This window comes from Theropithecus gelada, chromosome 12 (genome assembly GCF_003255815.1).
Source record: "Theropithecus gelada isolate Dixy chromosome 12, Tgel_1.0, whole genome shotgun sequence".
In the NCBI taxonomy this organism is placed as follows: domain Eukaryota; kingdom Metazoa; phylum Chordata; class Mammalia; order Primates; family Cercopithecidae; genus Theropithecus; species Theropithecus gelada.
In genome coordinates, this window is record NC_037680.1 from 100,550,857 (window position 1) to 100,570,860 (window position 20,004).

The following is a 20,004-nucleotide window of genomic DNA, read 5'->3' on the forward strand; positions in this document are numbered from 1 at the left end:
AAATAATTTAGACAAGGAAGATTTATCACAGGGTTTTGAGTCATGTCGATGAAAAGAGTCAAACTCTGTAAAATATTTTAAAAGATTTATTCTGAGCCAAATATGAGTGACCATGGCCTGTGGACCCAGTCCTCAGGAGGTGTGCCCAAGATGGTTGGGGTGGGTTGCTTTTATACATTTAGAGAGGCATGAGACATCAATCAAATACATTTAAGAAACACATTGGTTTGGTCCCAAAAGGCAGGACAACTCAAAGGTGGGCGGGGTAGGAGGGAACTTCCAACATTTTCTGGTTGACAATTGGTTGAGTTTGTCTAAAGACCTGGGATTGATAGAAAGGAAATGTTCAGGTTAAGATAAAAAATTGTGGAGGACAAGGTTCTTTTTGCAGTGGCTGCCCTTAGAGACAACCGATGACAAATGTTTCCTATTCAGATCTTTAAAAGGTGCTAGACTTTTAGTTAATATCTTTACCATTGTGGGGTGGGGGGTCGGGGGGACCTGGAAGAAAAAGATCTAACTATGTTAATGGAGATTCTTCGCAGATGCAAATCTTCTCCCACAAAGGACAACTTTGCAGGGCCTTTCAAGATATGGCAAAGAAATATGTTTTGGGGTAAAATATTTTTATTTTCTTCCTTATCTTGTAATGTTATGCCAGAGTCATGTTGGAAAGTAACTCATGATATATAGGGATAAATAAAACCCATCTGATGAGAATTTATGGTTTGTAGGGCATGACTCTCCAGACCCCTTAGGAATTTGGGCAAGATAAAAAAAATCAGAGCTTAGTTCTCAGTCAGGATGAGGATGATGGGGGCAGAGTACAGGGCAAGGGGTTACTGTGTGGCTGGAACAAGGCTGTGCCTGGGGGGAGATGAACTTGAGAAGGTATTAGGCTGCAGGGCATAGGGACATAATGCTGGAAGAAACTGTTCAAACAGCTGCGAGCCCAATTGGGTGAGACTTTAAATGCATTTTTTTTTCCAGATCTGAGAAGAAGCTGGTCATCTGGCCATGAAATTAAAAGTCTGTGTATAACTTAATTCATAGACATGTGCACACGTACACACACACATGCCCCCGTAGAAGCAACTCTTTGAATTCCTCATTCAGTTCCTTTAGGTTGTGGCTCTTATTGCCAATTGAAATTAATCACCAGGGAAGGCCCATATACAAATTCTCGAGTTGTTTCCATTTCTACCTGAGCATGTTTACAACATGCTTTCCATGCAGTCAGGATTTATGAAAAGAGGGGTTCGAATCCAGAGCCAGAGCCATGGTGGGTGCCAGACAGATCCCTAAGGAAAGTGCAAAAGCCAGCAAGCCAGTTGCCACAGTTTTATAGTCACCAGGGATGTGCTCTGCAGTGGATGCCTTGAGTAGGTCCCTCCCTCTTCAGGAAAAGGCTTGGACTGCCAGGCTCCAGGTCCATCCATAAATTACTTTTGCCCATTATCTCTAAAGACCACGAATTCATTAAACAAAACATAGCTACATACATATCACCAAGGGTTGGTCTGCCTTGTTGTTTGTTCATGACATCCTTAGGATTTGTGTAGACGTAGCATAATGTGAAACTGTGAGAATGTGAAATTATTAAAGAATGAGGCAAATATACCTAGAGTCACTTTCATCTTCTGCACTAGGGGTTTAATGGCATCTTAATCCAGATGACCTATCATATTAGTCCATTTTCACATTGCCGATAAAGACATACCTGAGACTGGGCAATTTACAAAAGAAAGAGGTTTAATGGACTTACAGTTCCATGTAGCTGGGAAGGCCTCACTATCATGGTGGAAGGTGAAAGCCATGTTTCACATGGAGGCAGACAAGAGAAGAGGGCTTATCCAGGGAAACGCCCCTTTTAAAGCCATCAGATCTTGTGAGACTCATTCACTATCATGAGAACACTGCAGGAAAGACCTGCCCCCATAATTCAATCACCTCCATTGGGTTCCTCCCACAACATGTGGGAATTGTGGGAATTACAATTCAAGATGAGATTTGGGTGGGGACACAGCCAAACCATATCACCTATATCTACTAATTAATACTATTCAAATGTTATCACACTATAAATATCATATGGTTTGCCTGTGTCCCCACTCAAATCTCATCCTGAATTGTAACTCCCATAATTCCCATGTGTCATAGAAAGGACCCAGTGGGAGATAATTGAATGGTGGGGGTGGTTTCCCCATACTGTTCTCCTTGTAGTGAGTAAGTCCATGAGATCTGATGTTTTCATAAGGGGTTTCCTCTTTCACTTGGCTCTCATTCTCCCTTGCCTGCTGCCATGCAAGACTTGACTTTGCTCCTCCTTTGCCTTCCACCATGATTGTGAGGCCTCACCAGCCACGTGGAATTGTGAGTCAATTAAACCTCTTTCCTTATAAATTATGCAGTCTCAGATATGTCTTTATTAGCAATGTGAGAACAGACTAATACAGTAAATTGGTACTGATAGAATGGGGCGCTGCTATAAAGATACCCAAAAATGTGGAAGCGACTTTGGAACTGGGTAACAGGCAGAGGTTGGAAGAGTTTGGAGGGCTCAGAAGAAGACAGGAAAATGTGGGAAAGTTTAGAACTCTCCAGAGAACTGTTGAATGACTTTGACAAAAATGCTGAGAGTGATATGGACAATGAAGTCCAGGCTGAGGTGGTCTCAAATGGAGATGAGGAACTTGTTGGAAACTGGAGTAAAGGTGACTCTTGCTATGTTTCAGCAAAGAGACTGGTGGCATTTTGCCCCTGCCCTAGAGGTCTGTGGAACTTTGAACTTAAGGAAGATGATTTAGGGTACTGGCGGAAAAAAAATTTCTAAGCAGCAAAGCATTCAACAGGTGACTTAGGTGCTATTAAAAGCATTCAGTTTTAAAAGGGAAACAGCATAAAATTTTGGAAAAATTGCAGCCTGATGATGCCATGTGATAGAAAAGAAAATCCAATTTTCCAAGGAGAAATTCAAGCCAGCTGCAGAAATTTGCATAAGTAATGAGGAGCTTAATGTTAATTGTCAAGATAATAGGGAAAATACCTCCAGAGCATATCATAGACCTTTGAGGCAGCCCCTCCCATCATAGGCCCTCAGGCCTAGAAGGAAAAAATGGTTTCCTGGCCATGCCCAGGGCCCCCGTGCTATGTGCAGCCTAGGGTCTTTGTGCCCTGTGTCCCAGCCACTTCAGCCATGGCTAAAAGGGGCCAAGATACAGCTTAGGCCACGGCTTCAGAGGGTGCAAGCCCCAAGCCTTGGCAGCTTCCACATGGTGTTGAACCTGTGGGTGCACAGAAATCAAGAATTGAGGTTTGGGAACGTCCACCTAGATTTCAGAGGATGCATGGAAATGTCTGGATGTCCAGGCAAAAGTTTGCTGCAGGGGTGGGGCCCTCATGGAGAACCTCTGTTAGAGCAGTGAGGAGGAAAATATGGGGTAGAAGCCCCAACAAAAAGTCTCCACTGGGGCACTGCCTAGTGGAGCTGTGAGAAGAGGGCCACCAGCCTCCAGACCCCAGAATGAAAGATCCACTGACAACTTTCACCGTGTGCCTGGAAAAGCAACAGACACTCAATGCCAGCCCGTGAAAGCAGCTGTAAGGGAGGCTGTACCCTGCAAAGCCACAGGGGTGGAGCTGCCCAAGACCATGGGAACCCACCTCTTGCATCAGTGTGACCTGGATGTGAGATATGGAGTCAAAGGAGATCATTTTGGAGCTTTAAGATTTGAGTGCCCTGCTGCATTTTGGATTTGCATAGGACCTTTAGCCTCTTCATTTTGGCCAATTTCTCCCATTTGGAATGGGTGTATTTACTCAATACCTGTACACCCATTATATCTAGGAGTAACTAACTTGCTTTTGATTTTACAGGCTCATAGGTGGAAGGAACTTCCCTTATCTCAGATGAGACTTTGGACTGTGGACTTTTGAGTTAATGCTGAAATGAATTAAGACTTTGGGGGACTATTGGGAAGGCATGATTGGTTTTGAAATGTAAAGACATGAGATTTGGCAGGGGCTGGGGTGGAATGATATGGTTTGGCTGTGTCCCCACCCAAATCTCATCTTGAATTGTGGCTCCCATAATAACCATGTGTTGTGGGAGGGACCCAGTGGGAAATAATTGAATCATGGGGGAGGTTCCCCCATACTGTTCACGTGATAGTGAGTAAATCTCTCAAGATCTGTTGCTTTTATAAGGGGTCCCCCCTTTCAGTTGACTCTCATTCTCTCTTGCCTGCTGCCATGCAAGATGTGACTTTGCTCCTCCTTTGTCTTCCGCTATGAATGTGAGGCCTCCCCAGCCATGTGGAGCTGTGAGTCAATTAAACCTCTTTCCTTTATAAAATACCCAGTCTTGTGTATGTGTTTATTAGCAGCATGAGAACAGACTAATATAAAATGCTAGATTGTCTTTACAAAAAAAAAAAAAAAAGTATATATTCAAAGGAAAAGAGGACTTTTTTGGGGGTTAGGGGGGTGGAATGGAGTCTGGCTCTGTTGCCCAGGCTGGAGTACAATGGTGCAGTCTCAGCTGACTGCAGTCTCTACCTCTCAGGTTCAAGTGATTCTCATGCCTCAGCCTCCTAAGTAGCAGGGAACACACCACATGATTCACCACATCCTGCTAGTTTTTTTGTATTTTTAGTAGAGATGGGGTTTTACCACATTGCTCAGGCTGGTCTCAAACTCCTGACACCAGGTGATTCACCCACCTCGGCCTCCCAAATTGTTGAGATTACAGGTGTGAATCCCCATGCCCAGCAAAAGAGGACATTTTTGTCTATGTGATTATGCAAAGCCTGCCCTAATGGCTATTGAATTATTTTCTTTTCTTTTTTGAGACAGTGTCTTACTCTGTCATCCAGGCTGGGGTACAGTGATGCAATTTTGGTTCACTGCAGCCTCGACCTCCTGGGCTCAGGTAAACCTCTGACCTCAGCCTCCTGAGTAGCTGGTACCGCAGGCACCCACTACCACGCCTATCATTTTTTTTTTTTTTTGTAGAGATGGTGCTTCACCCATGTTGCTCAGGCTGGTCTCAATTCCTGAGCTCAAGTAATTTGCCCATCTTGGACTCCCAAAGTGCTGGGATTACCGGCATGAGCCACCACACCTAGCCTGAATTCTTAGAAATAATCTTTGAAATCTGCAAATAGACATGACTTACTTGGCATCATCAAACAAGATTTATGAGGTCTTTCTTTCAGAACAGAGCCCAATCATAATGACAATCTGATTAAAGGCTAACTCAACTAAAGATAAGTGCCTGTGGGAGGAGCAGCCCCTGAGTTTCTCATTGGCTCAGAGAGGAGCAGCTCCTGAGTTTCTTATCTTTTAAGTTCTACTGAATATGAAGTACTTGAGCAAAGCATGCTGATGGTTATCACGGCTACATCAAAAAGGAAAAAGTATGGCATCCAAATGCACCTTAGATATGGGCTGGCAGTTATAGTCACAGTCAAAAACACAGTATATGTTGGAGTAATGGATGCTAAGACTTAAAGCCATTAGAGCAACCAGAATGTGTTCCCATGTAAAGACCAGCTTTTGAGTTGATCCTACAGTCAATGTTGGTTGACTTGCCTTCCCCACTCAGGGTCTTGGTTTAAAAGAACGGGCGTCATTCCTGACTGCCGCATCCCACTCTTATCTGAGTTCTGCTACCATTTACTCACCATCCACATGCATCCGACTTTGGAAATCTGAATGCTCAAATAATTGCCACACTATAAAAAGTGCTTAGGCCAACCCCAGCAGCTCACACCTGAAATCCCAGCACTTTGGGAGGCCAAGGCAGGTGGATCACTTGAGGTCAGGAGTTTGAGACCAGCCTTCCCAGCCCAACAAGGTGAAACCCCGTCTCACAAAAAAATACAAAATAGCCAGGAGTGTTGGCATGCACCTGTAGTTCCAGCTACTCAGGAGGCTGGGGCATGAGAATTGCTTGAACTCAGGAGATGGAAGTTGCAGTGAGCCGAGATCGTGCCACTGTGCTCTAGCCTCGGCGACAGAGTGAGATTCCATCTCAGAAAAAGAAAAGAAAAGAAAAGAAAAGAAAAGAAAGAAAAGAAAAAGAAAAAAGGTGCATATGGCTATTTGACATATCCACTGGCCTAGAACTCCAGGAGAAGGTGTAGGTAATTGCTCAGTACAACTAAGTGGTGTTTGGGGCCATGTTCAGAGCTGTGTAGGACAGAGCTTCATACATGAAAGGTCTTTGGTTTGGTCTGAAGCTTGATAGTATCACACATTGCCAACCCCCTATCCAACACACTGAACTCCATAGTTGGTGTTAAATTTCAACATCAGCCAGAGAATCGTTAGCCCTGGTGCTTCTGATGAGTAATCCTTGGTTTTGTTGTGAACTCCCTGTGTAATCCTGTGACCATGTGTAGGTTCAGCATAAGTGCAGTCACTAGATAAATGTATATATTGGGCAAGGGACCAAACAAACCTCAAGGATGGTGATTCAAAATCCATAGCATGGTTGGGGCTTGGAGGGTTGGGGAGGATGGAGAACAATCAGTCACCTAGCCCTCAAGTGAATTGGAAAGCGAAACGTTTGAGAGCTAAGCCTTACCCAGGGTATTGTGGATTTGTAGTCCTGTGCTGAGCCCTGGATTGTCTTACAGCAGAAGAGAAGCATCTGCAGCTAGAAGCCTTGAGCACTGGTCCAGCTTCTTCTCCTACCAGCCAAATGACTTTGGGCAAGATACTTCACTTCATTGTGCCTCAGTTTCCTAATCTGTAAAATGAATATAATAATTCCTATACCTCCTAAAGATGCTGGTAGGATTAGTCAGTACTCAATAAGTATAGCTATTATTACTACTAGTATCAGAGGTGTTTTTTTTGTTGTTGTTGTTGTTGTTGTTTGTTTGTTTTTTAAGACAGAGTCTCACTCTGTTGCCCAGGCTGGAGTGCAGTGGCACAATCTTGGCTCACTGCAACCTCCACCTCCTGAGTTCAAGTGATTCTCCTGCCTCAGCCTCCCGAGTAGCTGGGATTACAGGCACGTGCCACCATGCTCTGCTAATTTTTGTACTTTTAGTAGAGACGGGGTTTCGCCATGTTGGCCAGTCTGGTCTTGAACTCCTGACCTCAGGTGATCCACCCGCCTCGGCCTCCCAAAATGCCGGGATTACAGGTGTGAGCCACCGTACCCATCCATCAGAGGTGTTTGAACCCAAGTGACTCCATCTTGAATAGGGGCTTGGAAAATAAGGCTGAGACCTCCTGGGTCACACTCCCAGAAGGTTAGACATTCTTAATCTCAGGATAAGATAGGAGGTCAGCATGCGACACAGGTCACAAAGACCCTGCCGATTAAACAGGATGCGGTAAGGAAGCTGGCCAAAACCAACCCAAACCAAGATGGTGATGAAAGTGACTTCTTGTCGTCCTTACTGCTCATTATATCACAACTACGCTAATGTGCTAAAAGACACTCCCACCAGTGCCATGACAGTTTACAAGTACCATGGCATTTGTAAAGTTACCCTATATAGAAGTTATCCTAGACAGTCTAAAAGACTATAGTCGATATACTCTAAAAGACCCTATATAGAAGTTACCCTATATAGCCTGTTCCCTCAGTTCTGGGAAATCTCTGTCCTTTTCCCAGAAAACTCTTGAATAATCTACCCCTTATTTAGCACATAATCAAGAAATAATTATAACTAAGTTGAGCAGCCCATCCTGCTGCTCTGTCTATGAAGTAGCCATTCTTTTGTTTCTCTACTTCTCTAATTAACTTGCTCTCACTTTTACTCTACAGACTTGCCCTGAATTCTTTCCTACGTAAGGTTCAAGAATCCTCTCTTGGGGTCCGGATAGGGACCCCTTTCTGGTAACACTAGTGGAAAATGTTAACTATTGTTAATTAAAATTATAAAATTCAGCATGGAAAACCTGCCTTGCACACTCACTGCTCAAAATACCTTTTTCCAAAGCATGTGAAGATGGTGAAGTCTTACAAGCATGTTTAAAAGCCATGGTGGGTTGAGGACGGTGGCTCATGCCTGTAATTCCAACACTTTGGGAGGCCAAGGTGGGCAGATCACTTGAGGCCAGGAGTTTGAGACCAGCCTAGCCAACATGGTGAAACCCTGTCTCTACTAAAAATACAAAAATAAATTAGCTGGGTGTGGTGGTGGGCACCTGTAATCGCAGTACTCAAGAGGCTGAGGCTTGAGTATCATTTGAATCCAGGAGGTAGAGGTTGCAATGAGCCAAGACTGCACCACTGCAGTCCAGCCTGGGTGAGAGAGCAAGACTCTGTCTCAAAAATAAACAAATAAATAAATAAAAGCAATGATGAGAGCTGAATGAGATGCCTTGGGATATCACCAGCAGTGCAAGCCCCACTCGAATTTCACATGAAACTCAACAAACAAGCAAAACAGTCATCACACACAGAAGCAGGGTTTGCTTGGTCACATGCATAGGATTCTGCAGGGTAAGGAATATAAAAGCATACTGGTATTTGGTGGATCTCTAAAGTGGAGATTGTTACGTGAAAAAATGTCAGTAGGCTGCCTCCCACATTCAGAAATTTTTGTGAGAAAATACTTTACCTTCTTCTATTTAAAACAATCAGGGCTACTGCAGTGGCTCATGCCTGTAATTCCAACACTTTGGAAGGCCAAGTCAGGAGGGTTGCTTGAGACCAGGAGTTCAAGACCAGCCTGGCCAATATAGCAAGACCCCATCTCTGTTTAAAAAATAATAGTAAAAAAATAAGGCAATCAAGTACTTTACTTTCTAATTTCTGTCTTTATGATATTATGCCACCTTAAGAATGTAGTTTCATGTTGGCTTTTTCTGATGTGGGTCTAAAAACAGTGTTAAATTGGTAATAGGTCCTGGCTGTCCACCTTATCTTTAAGTCAAACATTCTGCCCCTTTGACCTAGAGATGTTAGGCGTGGGTGAAGCAATCAATTTCCAGGAATTCATTCAGCACGGAGGTTTTCTCTGCAAACTCATCCTCCTTTTATCTATTTTCTTAAACCACATTCTTTTCCTTGACACTTGTTTCCTCTTTCCTAACATATTTTAGAAAGCACTGAGATAGTTCCAGGTCTTCTCTGTAGGTTATTATCTCTCTTTTATCAGCAAGAACACAGACTCCGAATGATTAAGTAACTTGTTAAGATCATCTCACTAGCAAAGCACTGGCACTCTAATTTGGGTTATCTTGGCTCTCAAGCCCGTGGTCTTTCCACTGCCCTTATCCTTGCAGCCTCCAGTTTGTATCTGGACTTAGAGCTTTCCTCTATGCCTGTCCTTCATTCTCCACTCATTTAGCTGTACTTATTCTACCCAAACCGTGGATGTCTGTGGGCAAAATTCTGAAGAGGGCCGCCTGTCCTGCACACCACATTCGCATCTCTTCGTCCAGCCTGAGGTGTGGAGTTGCCACCCCGGACGTGGGCCAAGGTTCCAAGGATTCAAAGAGAGAACTTACACACCCAGGGGCCAAGTCCTGCTGAGGCCTCAGGGAAGCCATGGAAACCCTTCCTCCAGAGAAGTGGCCCCAGGCTTGGTGTGCACAGAGTCACCGAGGCAACACACTAAAACCACAGCAAGCTTGGACTAATTACAGCACCTCTCCATACTTCAGTTTCCTCATCGGTAAGTGGAAATAATATTAGTACCCAACTCACAGTTTTCTTGTGAGAATTAACCACAATAATTACCTGAAAAGTGTTTAGCGTGATGCCTGGTACCTAGCAAGTGCTTGATAAAAGTTAACTGTTCTAGCCAGGCGCGGTGGCTCATGCCTGTAATCCCAGCCCTTTGGACAGCTGAGGTGGGTGGATAGCTTGAGCTCAAGAGTTCAAGACCAGCCTGCGCAACCTGGTGAAACCCCATCTCTACTAAAAATAAAACTTTAAAAAAATTAGCTTGGCATGGTGGCACATGCCTGCAGTCCCAGCTACTCAGGAGGCTGAGGTGAGAGGATCACTTGAGCCCAGGAGGTTGAGGCTGCAGTGAGCCAAGATAAGGCCAGTGTGTTCCAGCCTGGGCAACAGAGTGAGTGAGACCCTGTCTCTCTCTCTCTCTTTTTTATTTTTGAGATGGAGTCTCACTCTGTCACCAGGCTGGAGTGTAGTGGCATGGTCTCAGCTCACTGCAATCTCTACCTCCTGGGTTCAAGCAATTCCCCTGCCTCAGCCTCCTGAGTAGCTGGGACTACGGGTGCCTGTCACAACGCCTGGCTAATTTTTCGTATTTTAGTAGAGATGGGAGTTCACCATGTTAGCCAGGATGGTCTCGATCTCCTGATCTTGTGATCCACCTGTGTCGGCCTCCCAAAGTGCTGGGATGATAGGTGTGAGCCACCACACCCAGCTGTGAGACCCTGTCTCAAAACAAAAATGTTGTTTTCATCTTGTTGTGTTCCTGAACTTTCAATCTCCTCTTTCCTCCTTCAGGGTGCATAGCCCATCTATTATAAATAAATAAATAGAAGTTAAGTGTTCTTGTTGATACCAAAATCTGTGAACCACTGTCCTAGGCAAACGCAAAGAACTTACTTGGATCGCATCTACCCCATGACCAGTAGAGGCTTTAGAGTTCCGACTCTCTCTCTGCCTGTGACACACGCGTTCCACAGGCTTCAGAGTGAATTCTTTTCCTGTTCGCTTCAGCCCACTTGCTTCATACCCAGTTCTCTCATCACAAGTGAAGCCCTGAAGGCTGATCTAGGTAAAGAATACCAGATTTAAGGCAGATAATATACCTCACTTTTGGACATAAATGACTGGGGAACTTGCATTAATTTTCTATTAATTTATTAATAATCGTTAAATGATTAGAGGCTCCTAGTGCCACTTTCCTTATTCACAAGCACCTCATTCACCCACCATTAGTTATTTCCTTATTAAGCTCGATTCAGCCATTCTACATTAAGTACCTACTATGTGCCAGGTACACATTGTTAAAGCAAACTAAATATGGCCTGAGAAGGACTCCGTACTTCTATATTTAAATCCTTGTAGATAAACTGCAACCTGGCTTAATAGGCGGGCAAGATGGAAAACCTCATTTGGGAGCAGGCACCGGTAACAACACCTGAGTCAATCCCAGTGGCCATACTTCAACCCACTCACAGACTGCTGAGTATTCAAACCGTGTTCAAATAAGGCAAATGCCCACCTGTAACCAATCCAGCTGTTTCTGTACCTCACTGCCCATGTCTGTTCATCGCTTCCTTTTTTTGTCTATAAAGTCGTTCTGACCATAAGGCGACCCTGGAGTCTCCGTGAATCAGCTGTGATTCTGGGGTCTGCCCGATTCACGAATCATTCATTGCTCAATTAAACTCCTTTAAATTTAATTCAGCTGAAGTTTTCCTTTCACCAGGATGCACCAGTGAATGAAACAGATGGTACCCCTGCCCTAGGTGAGTTTATACAAAACTTAACCAGGCGTGGTGGCACACACCTGTAATCCCAACTATTCAGGAGGCTGAGGCAGGAGAATTGCTTGAACCCGGGAGGTAGAGGTTGCAGTGAGCCGAGATTGCGCCATTACATTCCAGGCTGGGCGACAACAGCAAGACTCTGTCTCAAAAACTAAAATAAAATAAAAATAATGAAAGTTCTTTGATGGATAAAACCAGGGGCCAGTGATAGAGAATAATGGGGAAATCTACTGAGATGGGGGGATTCTGGGAGAGATTCTTTGAGGAAGAAACATTTACCCTGAAGCCTGAAAGGAGATCAACCAGGTGAAGGGCATGGGAGAGACAGTGCCTGAGACTGAATCGAGGCAGCAGCAGGTGAGAGGAGATCCAGGTGAGGCAGGCCTGCTGGGCTCTGATACAGAGATGGAATTTTATTAGAAAACATCCTGTTTCTTTTAGCTTATTGAGCAGAATAGCACCCAAACCTCATCAGTCCTCATCGGTAAAGAACTTGTGAACACAGCCCTGTTCCTCCCTCTCTCTGTCTGTCTCTCTCTTTTGAGACAGGTTCTCTGTCACCCAGGCTGGAGTGAATGGTGCAATTATATATCTCACCACAGCCTCAACTTCCTGCACTGAAAGGGTCCTCCCAACTCAGCCCCCCAAGTAGCTGAAACCACAGGTGTACACCACAACGCCCAGCTAAGTTTTCTATTTTTTGTGAAGACAGAGCCTCACCATGTTGCCCAGGCTGGTCTCAAATTCCTGGGCTCAAGTGATATTCCTGCCTCGGCCTCTCTAAGTGCCGGGATTACAGGCATGAGCTGCCACGCCCAGTCTCATTTTTTTCTCTTTGAATCCTTTTTCAAATGGTGTCCCCCTTCCCCCAGGCCATAGCAGTGGGGTGCTTGCTTACCTGAGCCTCCCTGTGTAACACAGGAAATCGTTTTCCTTGGGAGGTGACTGGGAATGTCTTACATTTTCCATCTCTCCCATTTAGTCATCACTGAACATTTGCCTAGATGGTTCTCTGGCATAAAACTTACACTTTCAGGCAAAATCAGAGCCTGAATGCTCAGAGTTGGATATCTGGTCAAAATGAATCTCCCAGAGCAGCACATAAATGTTTTCTTTTTCCGCCCCCCGCTTCCCCCACCGAGACGGAGTTTCACTCTTGTTGCCCAGGGTGGAGTGCAATGGCGCAATCTTGGCTCACTGCAACCTCCGCCTCCCGGGTTCAAGCAATTCTCCTGCCTCAGCCTCCCAAGTAGCTGGGATTACAGGCAAGCACCACCACGCTGATTTTCTATTTTTAGTAGAGACGGGGTTTTACCATGTTGGTCAGGCTGGTCTCAAACTCCTGACCTCACGTGATTCGCCCTCCTCAGCCTCCCAAAGTGCTGGGATTACAGGTGTGAGCCACTGAGCCCGGCCCACATAAACATTTTCTATTTTTGTTCTGAACCTTAAGGACTAAGTTAACAGTCTTATGAGAGGCAGATGCAGATGACTTCCAAGGAAAACCAAGATCATTTTAGGCCAAGGCATGGCAGTGGAGACCTCCTGTGTTCATTTTGAGTAATAGCTACCAGTAAGAGCTTTTCCCCACCTTCTGACCTAGAGAAAATTGAAGGCATTATGTGGGAAAATGGTCTTTATGCACCAGGGTTAGGAATGAAGTTCTTAGAAACTTCATTCATTAATTCTGTAAGTATATTTTGTTGATGTCTTTCCAAACATTTCTTTTTCTTTTTTTGAGACAGAGTCTCACTCTGCCCCACCTCTACTAAAAATACAAAATACCTGTAGTCCCAGCTACTCGGGAGGCTGAGGCAGGAAAATCGCTCAACCCTGGGAGGCGGAGGGTGAAGCGAGGCAAGATCACACCACTGCACTCCAGCCTGGGCGACAGAGTGAGACTCCATCTCAAAAAAAGAGAGAAAAAAAACAAAAAAGATCCCCCTGAGGAATGTTCCTGGGTTCCAGATACTCTTCCTTTCTGGACCTTGATCTTCAGCCCCGCAGCTCCATTGGAGGGTGTCCCCCATGCTGAGGCATCCTGGCCACCCCTGGAGAGTGGGGCCTCACCCACACCTCCCACCCTGCTCATTCAGTCTTTATAGTTCCCTCTTCCAGGAAACTAGGGGGTAACAAGTATTCTAAGGGCTGGGTCAGAGAACTGGCTGGCACTGCCCAGTACTAGCCTTTTGGAAAAACACCTTACAGTCTTTTTTTCTTTTCTTTTTTGGGACAGGGTCTCACTTCGTCACCCAGGCTGGAGTGCAGTGGCATGATCTTGCTCACTGCAGCCTTAGTCTCCCAGGCTCAAGCGATCCTCCTGCCTCAGCTTCCTGAGAAGGTGGAGCTATAGGCATGCACCATCACACCAGGCTAATTTTTGTATTTTTTGTAGAGATGACATCTCGTTATGTTGCTCATGCTGGTCTCAAACTCCTGTACTCAAGCAATCCTCCCACCTCAGCCTCCCAAAGTTTGGGAGTACTGGTGTGAGCCACTGTGCCCAGCCTCACCCTACATTCTTTTTAGGCCGTGAACCAGGAACTCAGGATGCAACAACCAGTCTATAGACATGGCAACTCGCCACTGCAGGGTGAGCTTTGCCTTCCCGGTCACTTCCCACAAAGGCTCCTTCTCCTCCATCTCCTTCCACAAGGCAGCTTCAAGCTCCAGTTCATCTCCACCATCTCCAGTTGAAAGAAGGAAGCAGAAAGAAACCAATATTTATTATCCACCGAGGATACCGGGCTAGCTACTTTACATGTCTTAATCTTTGCATACATTATATTATTGCACACTGGTTTTGATTTTACAGAAAATAAAACCTGTGAATGTCCACAATGTTTGCATAACTTGCAAGTGTTAACATAGCCAGTGAGTAGCAGCACTGGAATTCAAACCAAGATAAGTCTGAGTCCAAAGTCCAAGCTCTTTCTACCCTAGGCTGGCATGAACGTGTTCCTTAGCCCCTCCTTTTGGCCACCTCTGGGAGCCCAGAATCCCTGGGCAGGCAATAAAAGGATGTGTTTGGGAAAGGGAAAAAGCAGAATTTGAGGACCATTTTTTCACCTATAAAATGGGAATAAAAATAAATTCCTACCTCAAGGAGTTATTTAAAGGATTACATAAAATAATCCAGGTAAAGAATTTAGTACTTTGATTGGAAAAGAATAACAGTGCATACTGGAAATTCTTCTCCCCCTCCTTCACCTTTACCTTCTCTGCCCTCTCTGGACTCAGGTGCTCACACAATAAAAGCAGTAACGCCAGGCCATTTGGAAAAGGAGAGAGCCGCCTAGTTATAAAGAAAGGTGACCAACTTTGCATCCATACAGGCTTGGCCTCAAAGGAACACAACCTAAAATCATAGGCTGACAGCAAATATATATACACACACACACACACACACACAAACACTATATATACACACACACATATATGTATATATAGAGTATATATGTATATAGTATATATACACATATATATGTATATATGTATATGTATAGCATACATATACATATATACGGAGTTTCACTCTTGTTGCCCAGGCTGGAGTGCCAATGGTGCAATCTTGGCTCACTGCAACCTCTGCCTCCCAGGTTCAAGAGATTCTCCTGCCTCAGTCTCCTGAGTAGCTGGGATTACAGGCACACATCACTATGCCTGACTAATTTAGTATTTTTAGTAGAGACAGGGTTTCTCCATGTTGGCCAGGCTGGTCTCGAACTCCTGACCTCAGGTGATCCACCCTCCTCGGCCTCCCAAAGTGCTGGGATTACAGGCGTGAGCCACGGTGCCCGGCCACTATTAGTCCATTTTCATACTGTTATAAAGAACTGCCTGTAGCTGGTTCTCTCCACAAGGTGGCAGGAAGGAGAAACGTGAAGCAAAGGAGAAAGGGCCCCTTATAAAGCCATCAGATCTCGTGAGAACTCACTCACTATCACAAAAACAGCATGGGGGAAACCACCTCCATGATCCAATTACCTCCCTCCACTTGGTCTCTTCCTCGATATGTGGGAATTACGGGGATTATAATTCAAGATGAGATTTGGGTGAGGACAAAATGCTTAACTATATCACAGACTAAAAACGTAATCATCTCCCAGGCATTCTTCCTTAAGAAGTTTATGGAGGCCAGGCGCTGTGGCTCACGCTTGTAATCTCAGCACTTTGGGAGGCCAAGGCAGGCAGATCGCGAGGTTAAGAGATCAAGACCTGGCTCAAGCCTGTAATCCCAGCACTTTGGGAGGCCGAGACGGGCGGATCACGAGGTCAGGAGATCGAGACCATACTGGCTAACACGGTGAAACACCGTCTCTACTAAAAAATACAAAAAAGTAGCCGGGCGAGGTGGCAGGCGCCTGTAATCCCAGCTACTCGGGAGGCTGAGGCAGGAGAATGGCGTGAACTCGGAAGGCGGAGCTTGCAGTGAGCCGAGATCCGGCCTCTGCACTCCAGCCCGGGCGACAGAGCGAGACTCCGTCTCAAAAAAGAAAAAAAAAAAAAAGAAAAAAAAGAGATCAAGGCCATTCTGGGCAACATGGTGAAACCCCATCTCGACTAAAAATACAGCAATAGCCAGGCGTGGTGGCGGACGCCTGTAGTCCCAGCTACTCGGGAGACTGAGGCAGGAGAATTAGCCAGGCATAGTGATGTGTGCCTGTAATCCCAGCTACTCAGGAGACTGAGGCAGGAGAATCTCTTGAACCCGGGAGGCAGAGGATGCAGTGAGCCGAGATTACACCATCGCACTCCAGGCTGGCAACAGAGTGAGACTCCATCTCAAAAAAAGGAGAAGTTTATCGGAGGTGTTCTACCAAAATGAGGACGTGAACAGAAAGGAAAGGAAAGGGGAGGGGAGGGGAGGAGGAGAGGAAGGGAAGAAAAGAAAGAGGGAAGGAAAGGGAAGGGAAAGAGAAAAGGAAAGAAAGAGAAAGGAAAGGGGAAAGTAAGGAGAAAGAAAAGGAAAGAGAAAAGGAAACGGAAGGACCCAGGACACAGACAATGCAACCCAAGTGAGACCATAGCCAGCTGCTTTCACTGTCCTCTCCACCTAGGGCATCAGCCACTTCCTTTTCAATCACGTCTCTTTAGCCAAAAGGTCAATAGGATGAAGCAGGGAAAGGCTTCTCTTTTTCCCTCCAAACGTTTTATCCTCCTGTACTAACCATGTGGACCCTACCTCAGCAGTTGACTTGTTCCACCATTTTGCTTGGTTCCTGTTGAATACATCTTGGAATGACTGACACAACCCCCAGAGCCTCTTCACCCATCGATCTAACTGGTCTTTAACCAACTGGCAATCCCCACTCAACCTCAGTAAGGAGTCATCTCTAATTAACTGAAGTTTCCCAGGAAGATGGACTTTTCCTTCTTATGAAATCCTGTATATTCCTCAAAGACTTTGGAATTTGTATTAAGATTTAAATAGATTATCTGCCGGCGGTGGGCAGCGCAGCGTGCCAGGCTCTTTCGTTCGGCCAAGGGGAGGGCCGTTGCCCGGGCCTGCGGGGCTTCAGTGAGGGGCTCCACCACCCGGCTTGCTGCCTTCCTGGGCGCCACTCCCCCAGCCGACCCGACGCGACGCACCAGTAGCGCAGCACCGATTCCTCTCGGGCTCCTGGGCGCTGCTCTGAGCAGCGTCACCCTTTACACCAGAAAGCTGGCGGGCACTATGGGGAAAAAACAAAGCAAGAAGAAAGTGGAGGAGGTGCTAGAAGAGGAGGAAGAGGAATACGTGCTGGAAGAAGTTCTTGACCGTCGAGTGGTCAAGGGCAAAGTGGAATACCTCCTAAAGTGGTAGGGCTTCTCAGATGAGGACAACACATGGGAGCCAGAAGAGAACCTGGATTGCCCCGACCTCCTTGCTGAGTTTCTGCAGTCACAGAAAACAGCACATGAGATAGAGAAATCAGAGGGAGGCAAACGCAGAGCTGATTCTGATTCTGAAGATAAGGGAGAGGAGAGCAAACCAAAGAAGAAGAAAGAAGAGTCAGAAAAGCCACGAGGCTTTGCTGGAGGAGCCGGAGGGGATTATTGGAGCTACAGACTCCAGTGGAGAGCTCATGTTCCTGATGAAATGGAAAAACTCTGATGAGGCTTCCTGGTCCCTGCCAAGGCAGCCAATGTCAAGTGCCCACAGGTTGTCACATCCTTCTATGAGGAAAGGCTGACGTGGCATTCCTACCCCTCAGAGGATGACGACAAAAAAGATGACAAGAATTAACGCTCCTGAGTACCACCCCTGTCACCTCTGACTGTGGGTTTCAAGTGGGAAGGGAAGGGGTTCTACTTGTCTCGACACCATAGAGGTAGCTTGAGAAGATGTCCTTTGAAGAGCCAGTATAGTTTCTGTGCCCTGCAGCAGCCCAAGTGCTTTAAAGCCGTTTCAAGCTGTATAGTTGACACACCCATCCCAGTGGAGGGGAAAGGGGATAAGTGTTTCAAGGCAACCTTTTCTGCACTTTGCTGAGAAAAGCAAAGGGCCTTCTATGAAGGACAAAACTTGCAGAATTGGGGGTGTGGGAGAGCAAAAAAATACTGTAGATCTTCAAAGAGCATCTCCACAACCCACGGCCTTCTTCCCAATAGTGGTAACTCTGCATTTTTACAGCATAGCATGTGTGCAGTCTTTGGCTATTACTGGTGTATTATTTGGGGGAGGGAGGGATGGGGAGAGGGGAGGGGGGATGGGTAGCATCATTTTGATTGACATTTGGGGCCTGATAGGGAAATGGTGAAGCAATGGAAAAGAACAGACAACTAATGATTTGCTTCTATGTCCAGAATATTTTACCTTAAAAAAAAAAAAAAAATGTCATTGGCACCATAAATAAGGACTGTGAGAGACTGTTTAAAAGCTGTGAGTGTCTGAAACCTATAAGTCAAGGTGTTCCCTGCCTAAACTTATTGCTGTTCCTGCAAAGGACTAAGTCAGTTCATAAGTTACCAAAGTTGCCATTTTGGAGATGGAAATTGATGAGGAGGGAAGGTCTTTTATTGGAGAGTATACAAGCAGGTTATTCTGTCTCAGAGGTGCTAATTCCTGAAATTAGAAGACCCTTTCTTTTCCAGTAATGAAGTTATAAATATCAGCTTGTTCATCCAAGCCACTGACTGAGGTGTTAGGAAAGAGGAAGAGGGTGGTAGAGGAGATAAGACAGTAGGGAAAGACAAGGACCCATGCTCTTAGTGGGGAGAACTCTTGGAGTCATTCTCTTTTTTGAGCGTTGAACTCTGAAATCATTGTTGGCAGGGTTCAGTCACTGACAGCACAAGTTTCACTGAATTGATCCAAGAGTTTAGTGATTTCAAAAGCCTTGGTCTCAGGAGATTAAACTTTCATATTGGGCAGTGGTTCACTTTAAAACACACACACACACACACACACACACACACACAATTTTTTAAAGAAATCCTAAGAAGTAACTGACACCCAAAATGCTCTGTCTTGAGTCATGACATCCATCAGTTCTTGATATTGTCTAGACTTGCATCTAGAGCTACATTGTAAAATCCTTTTAGGCATGTGTTAGATTTCTGTGTAAACTTTGTTTAAATGTAAACTTCATACTACACTGTCAGTTTTTGTCTTAATAAAACTATAGATTTATATAAACAAGATTTAAATAGATTATCAATTGTCACTTGACACCAGAGTTTCAGCTACATTTCCCTGTTTCATTTCTTTATATTGCAATGTAATGTCCAGGAGGCAGGGATCCATTTGTATCTTCAATGCCCTATCTTTTAACTTGACTCTGTTAAAATCACCAGTTGGCTTTGGGTAATAACCAATTTCCTTCACTTCATCAGAGATGCCTCGAAGAATATATTGAATCATGTTTTTTTGTTGTTTTGTTTTGTTTGAGACAGAGTCTCGCTCTGTCACCCAGGCTGGAGTGCAGTGGCGCGATCTTGGCTCACTGCAACCTCCACTTCCTGGGTTTAAGTGATTCTCCTGCTTCAGCCTCCCAAGTAACTGGGACTACAGGTGTGTGCCACCACACCTGGCTAATTTTTTAATTTTTTGTAGAGATGGGGTTTCATCAAATTAGCCAGGATGGTCTTGATCTCCTGACCTCATGATCCACCCACCTCAGCCTCCCAAAGTGCTGGGATTACAGGTGTGAGCCACCACGCCCAGCCGAATCATGTTTTTTTGTTGTTCATTAAATTAACTCTAATAAGGCCCCTGATGGGGGGGGGGGTGGAAAAAAGTTAAGTAGGCTTCAAGACTTACTCAAAGCACACCCACTTCCTTTTACGTTCTTTTCAGTATTTGGCTTCTAGACACTAGTGTAAACACTGGAATAAATCCTGTAATGGTGTTTTATACTCTGAGATGTAACTGCTTTCCTGGATCCTGCTGTGACTTGGTTTTGAGACTTAGGCAATTGGTGTAAATAAATCCAGCACTATGCACTTAATTAGAAGCTTCCACTGGATTCATTAAGATGCAGACACACAGTTTAAACAGAGAGATTAAAGAGCAATTGAAATGATTATAAGAGCACAGAAACAACTTCACAAACCAGGGAGAATTTTTCTAAATGTGCAATT

At 45.1% G+C, this 20,004-nt stretch overlaps 1 pseudogene; it reads left to right on the plus strand.

Moving 5' to 3' along the window:
- Positions 1 to 17,116: 17,116 nt before the first annotated feature.
- On the plus strand, positions 17,117 to 17,668 carry LOC112636289 (annotated as a pseudogene).
- Positions 17,669 to 20,004: the final 2,336 nt, after the last annotated feature.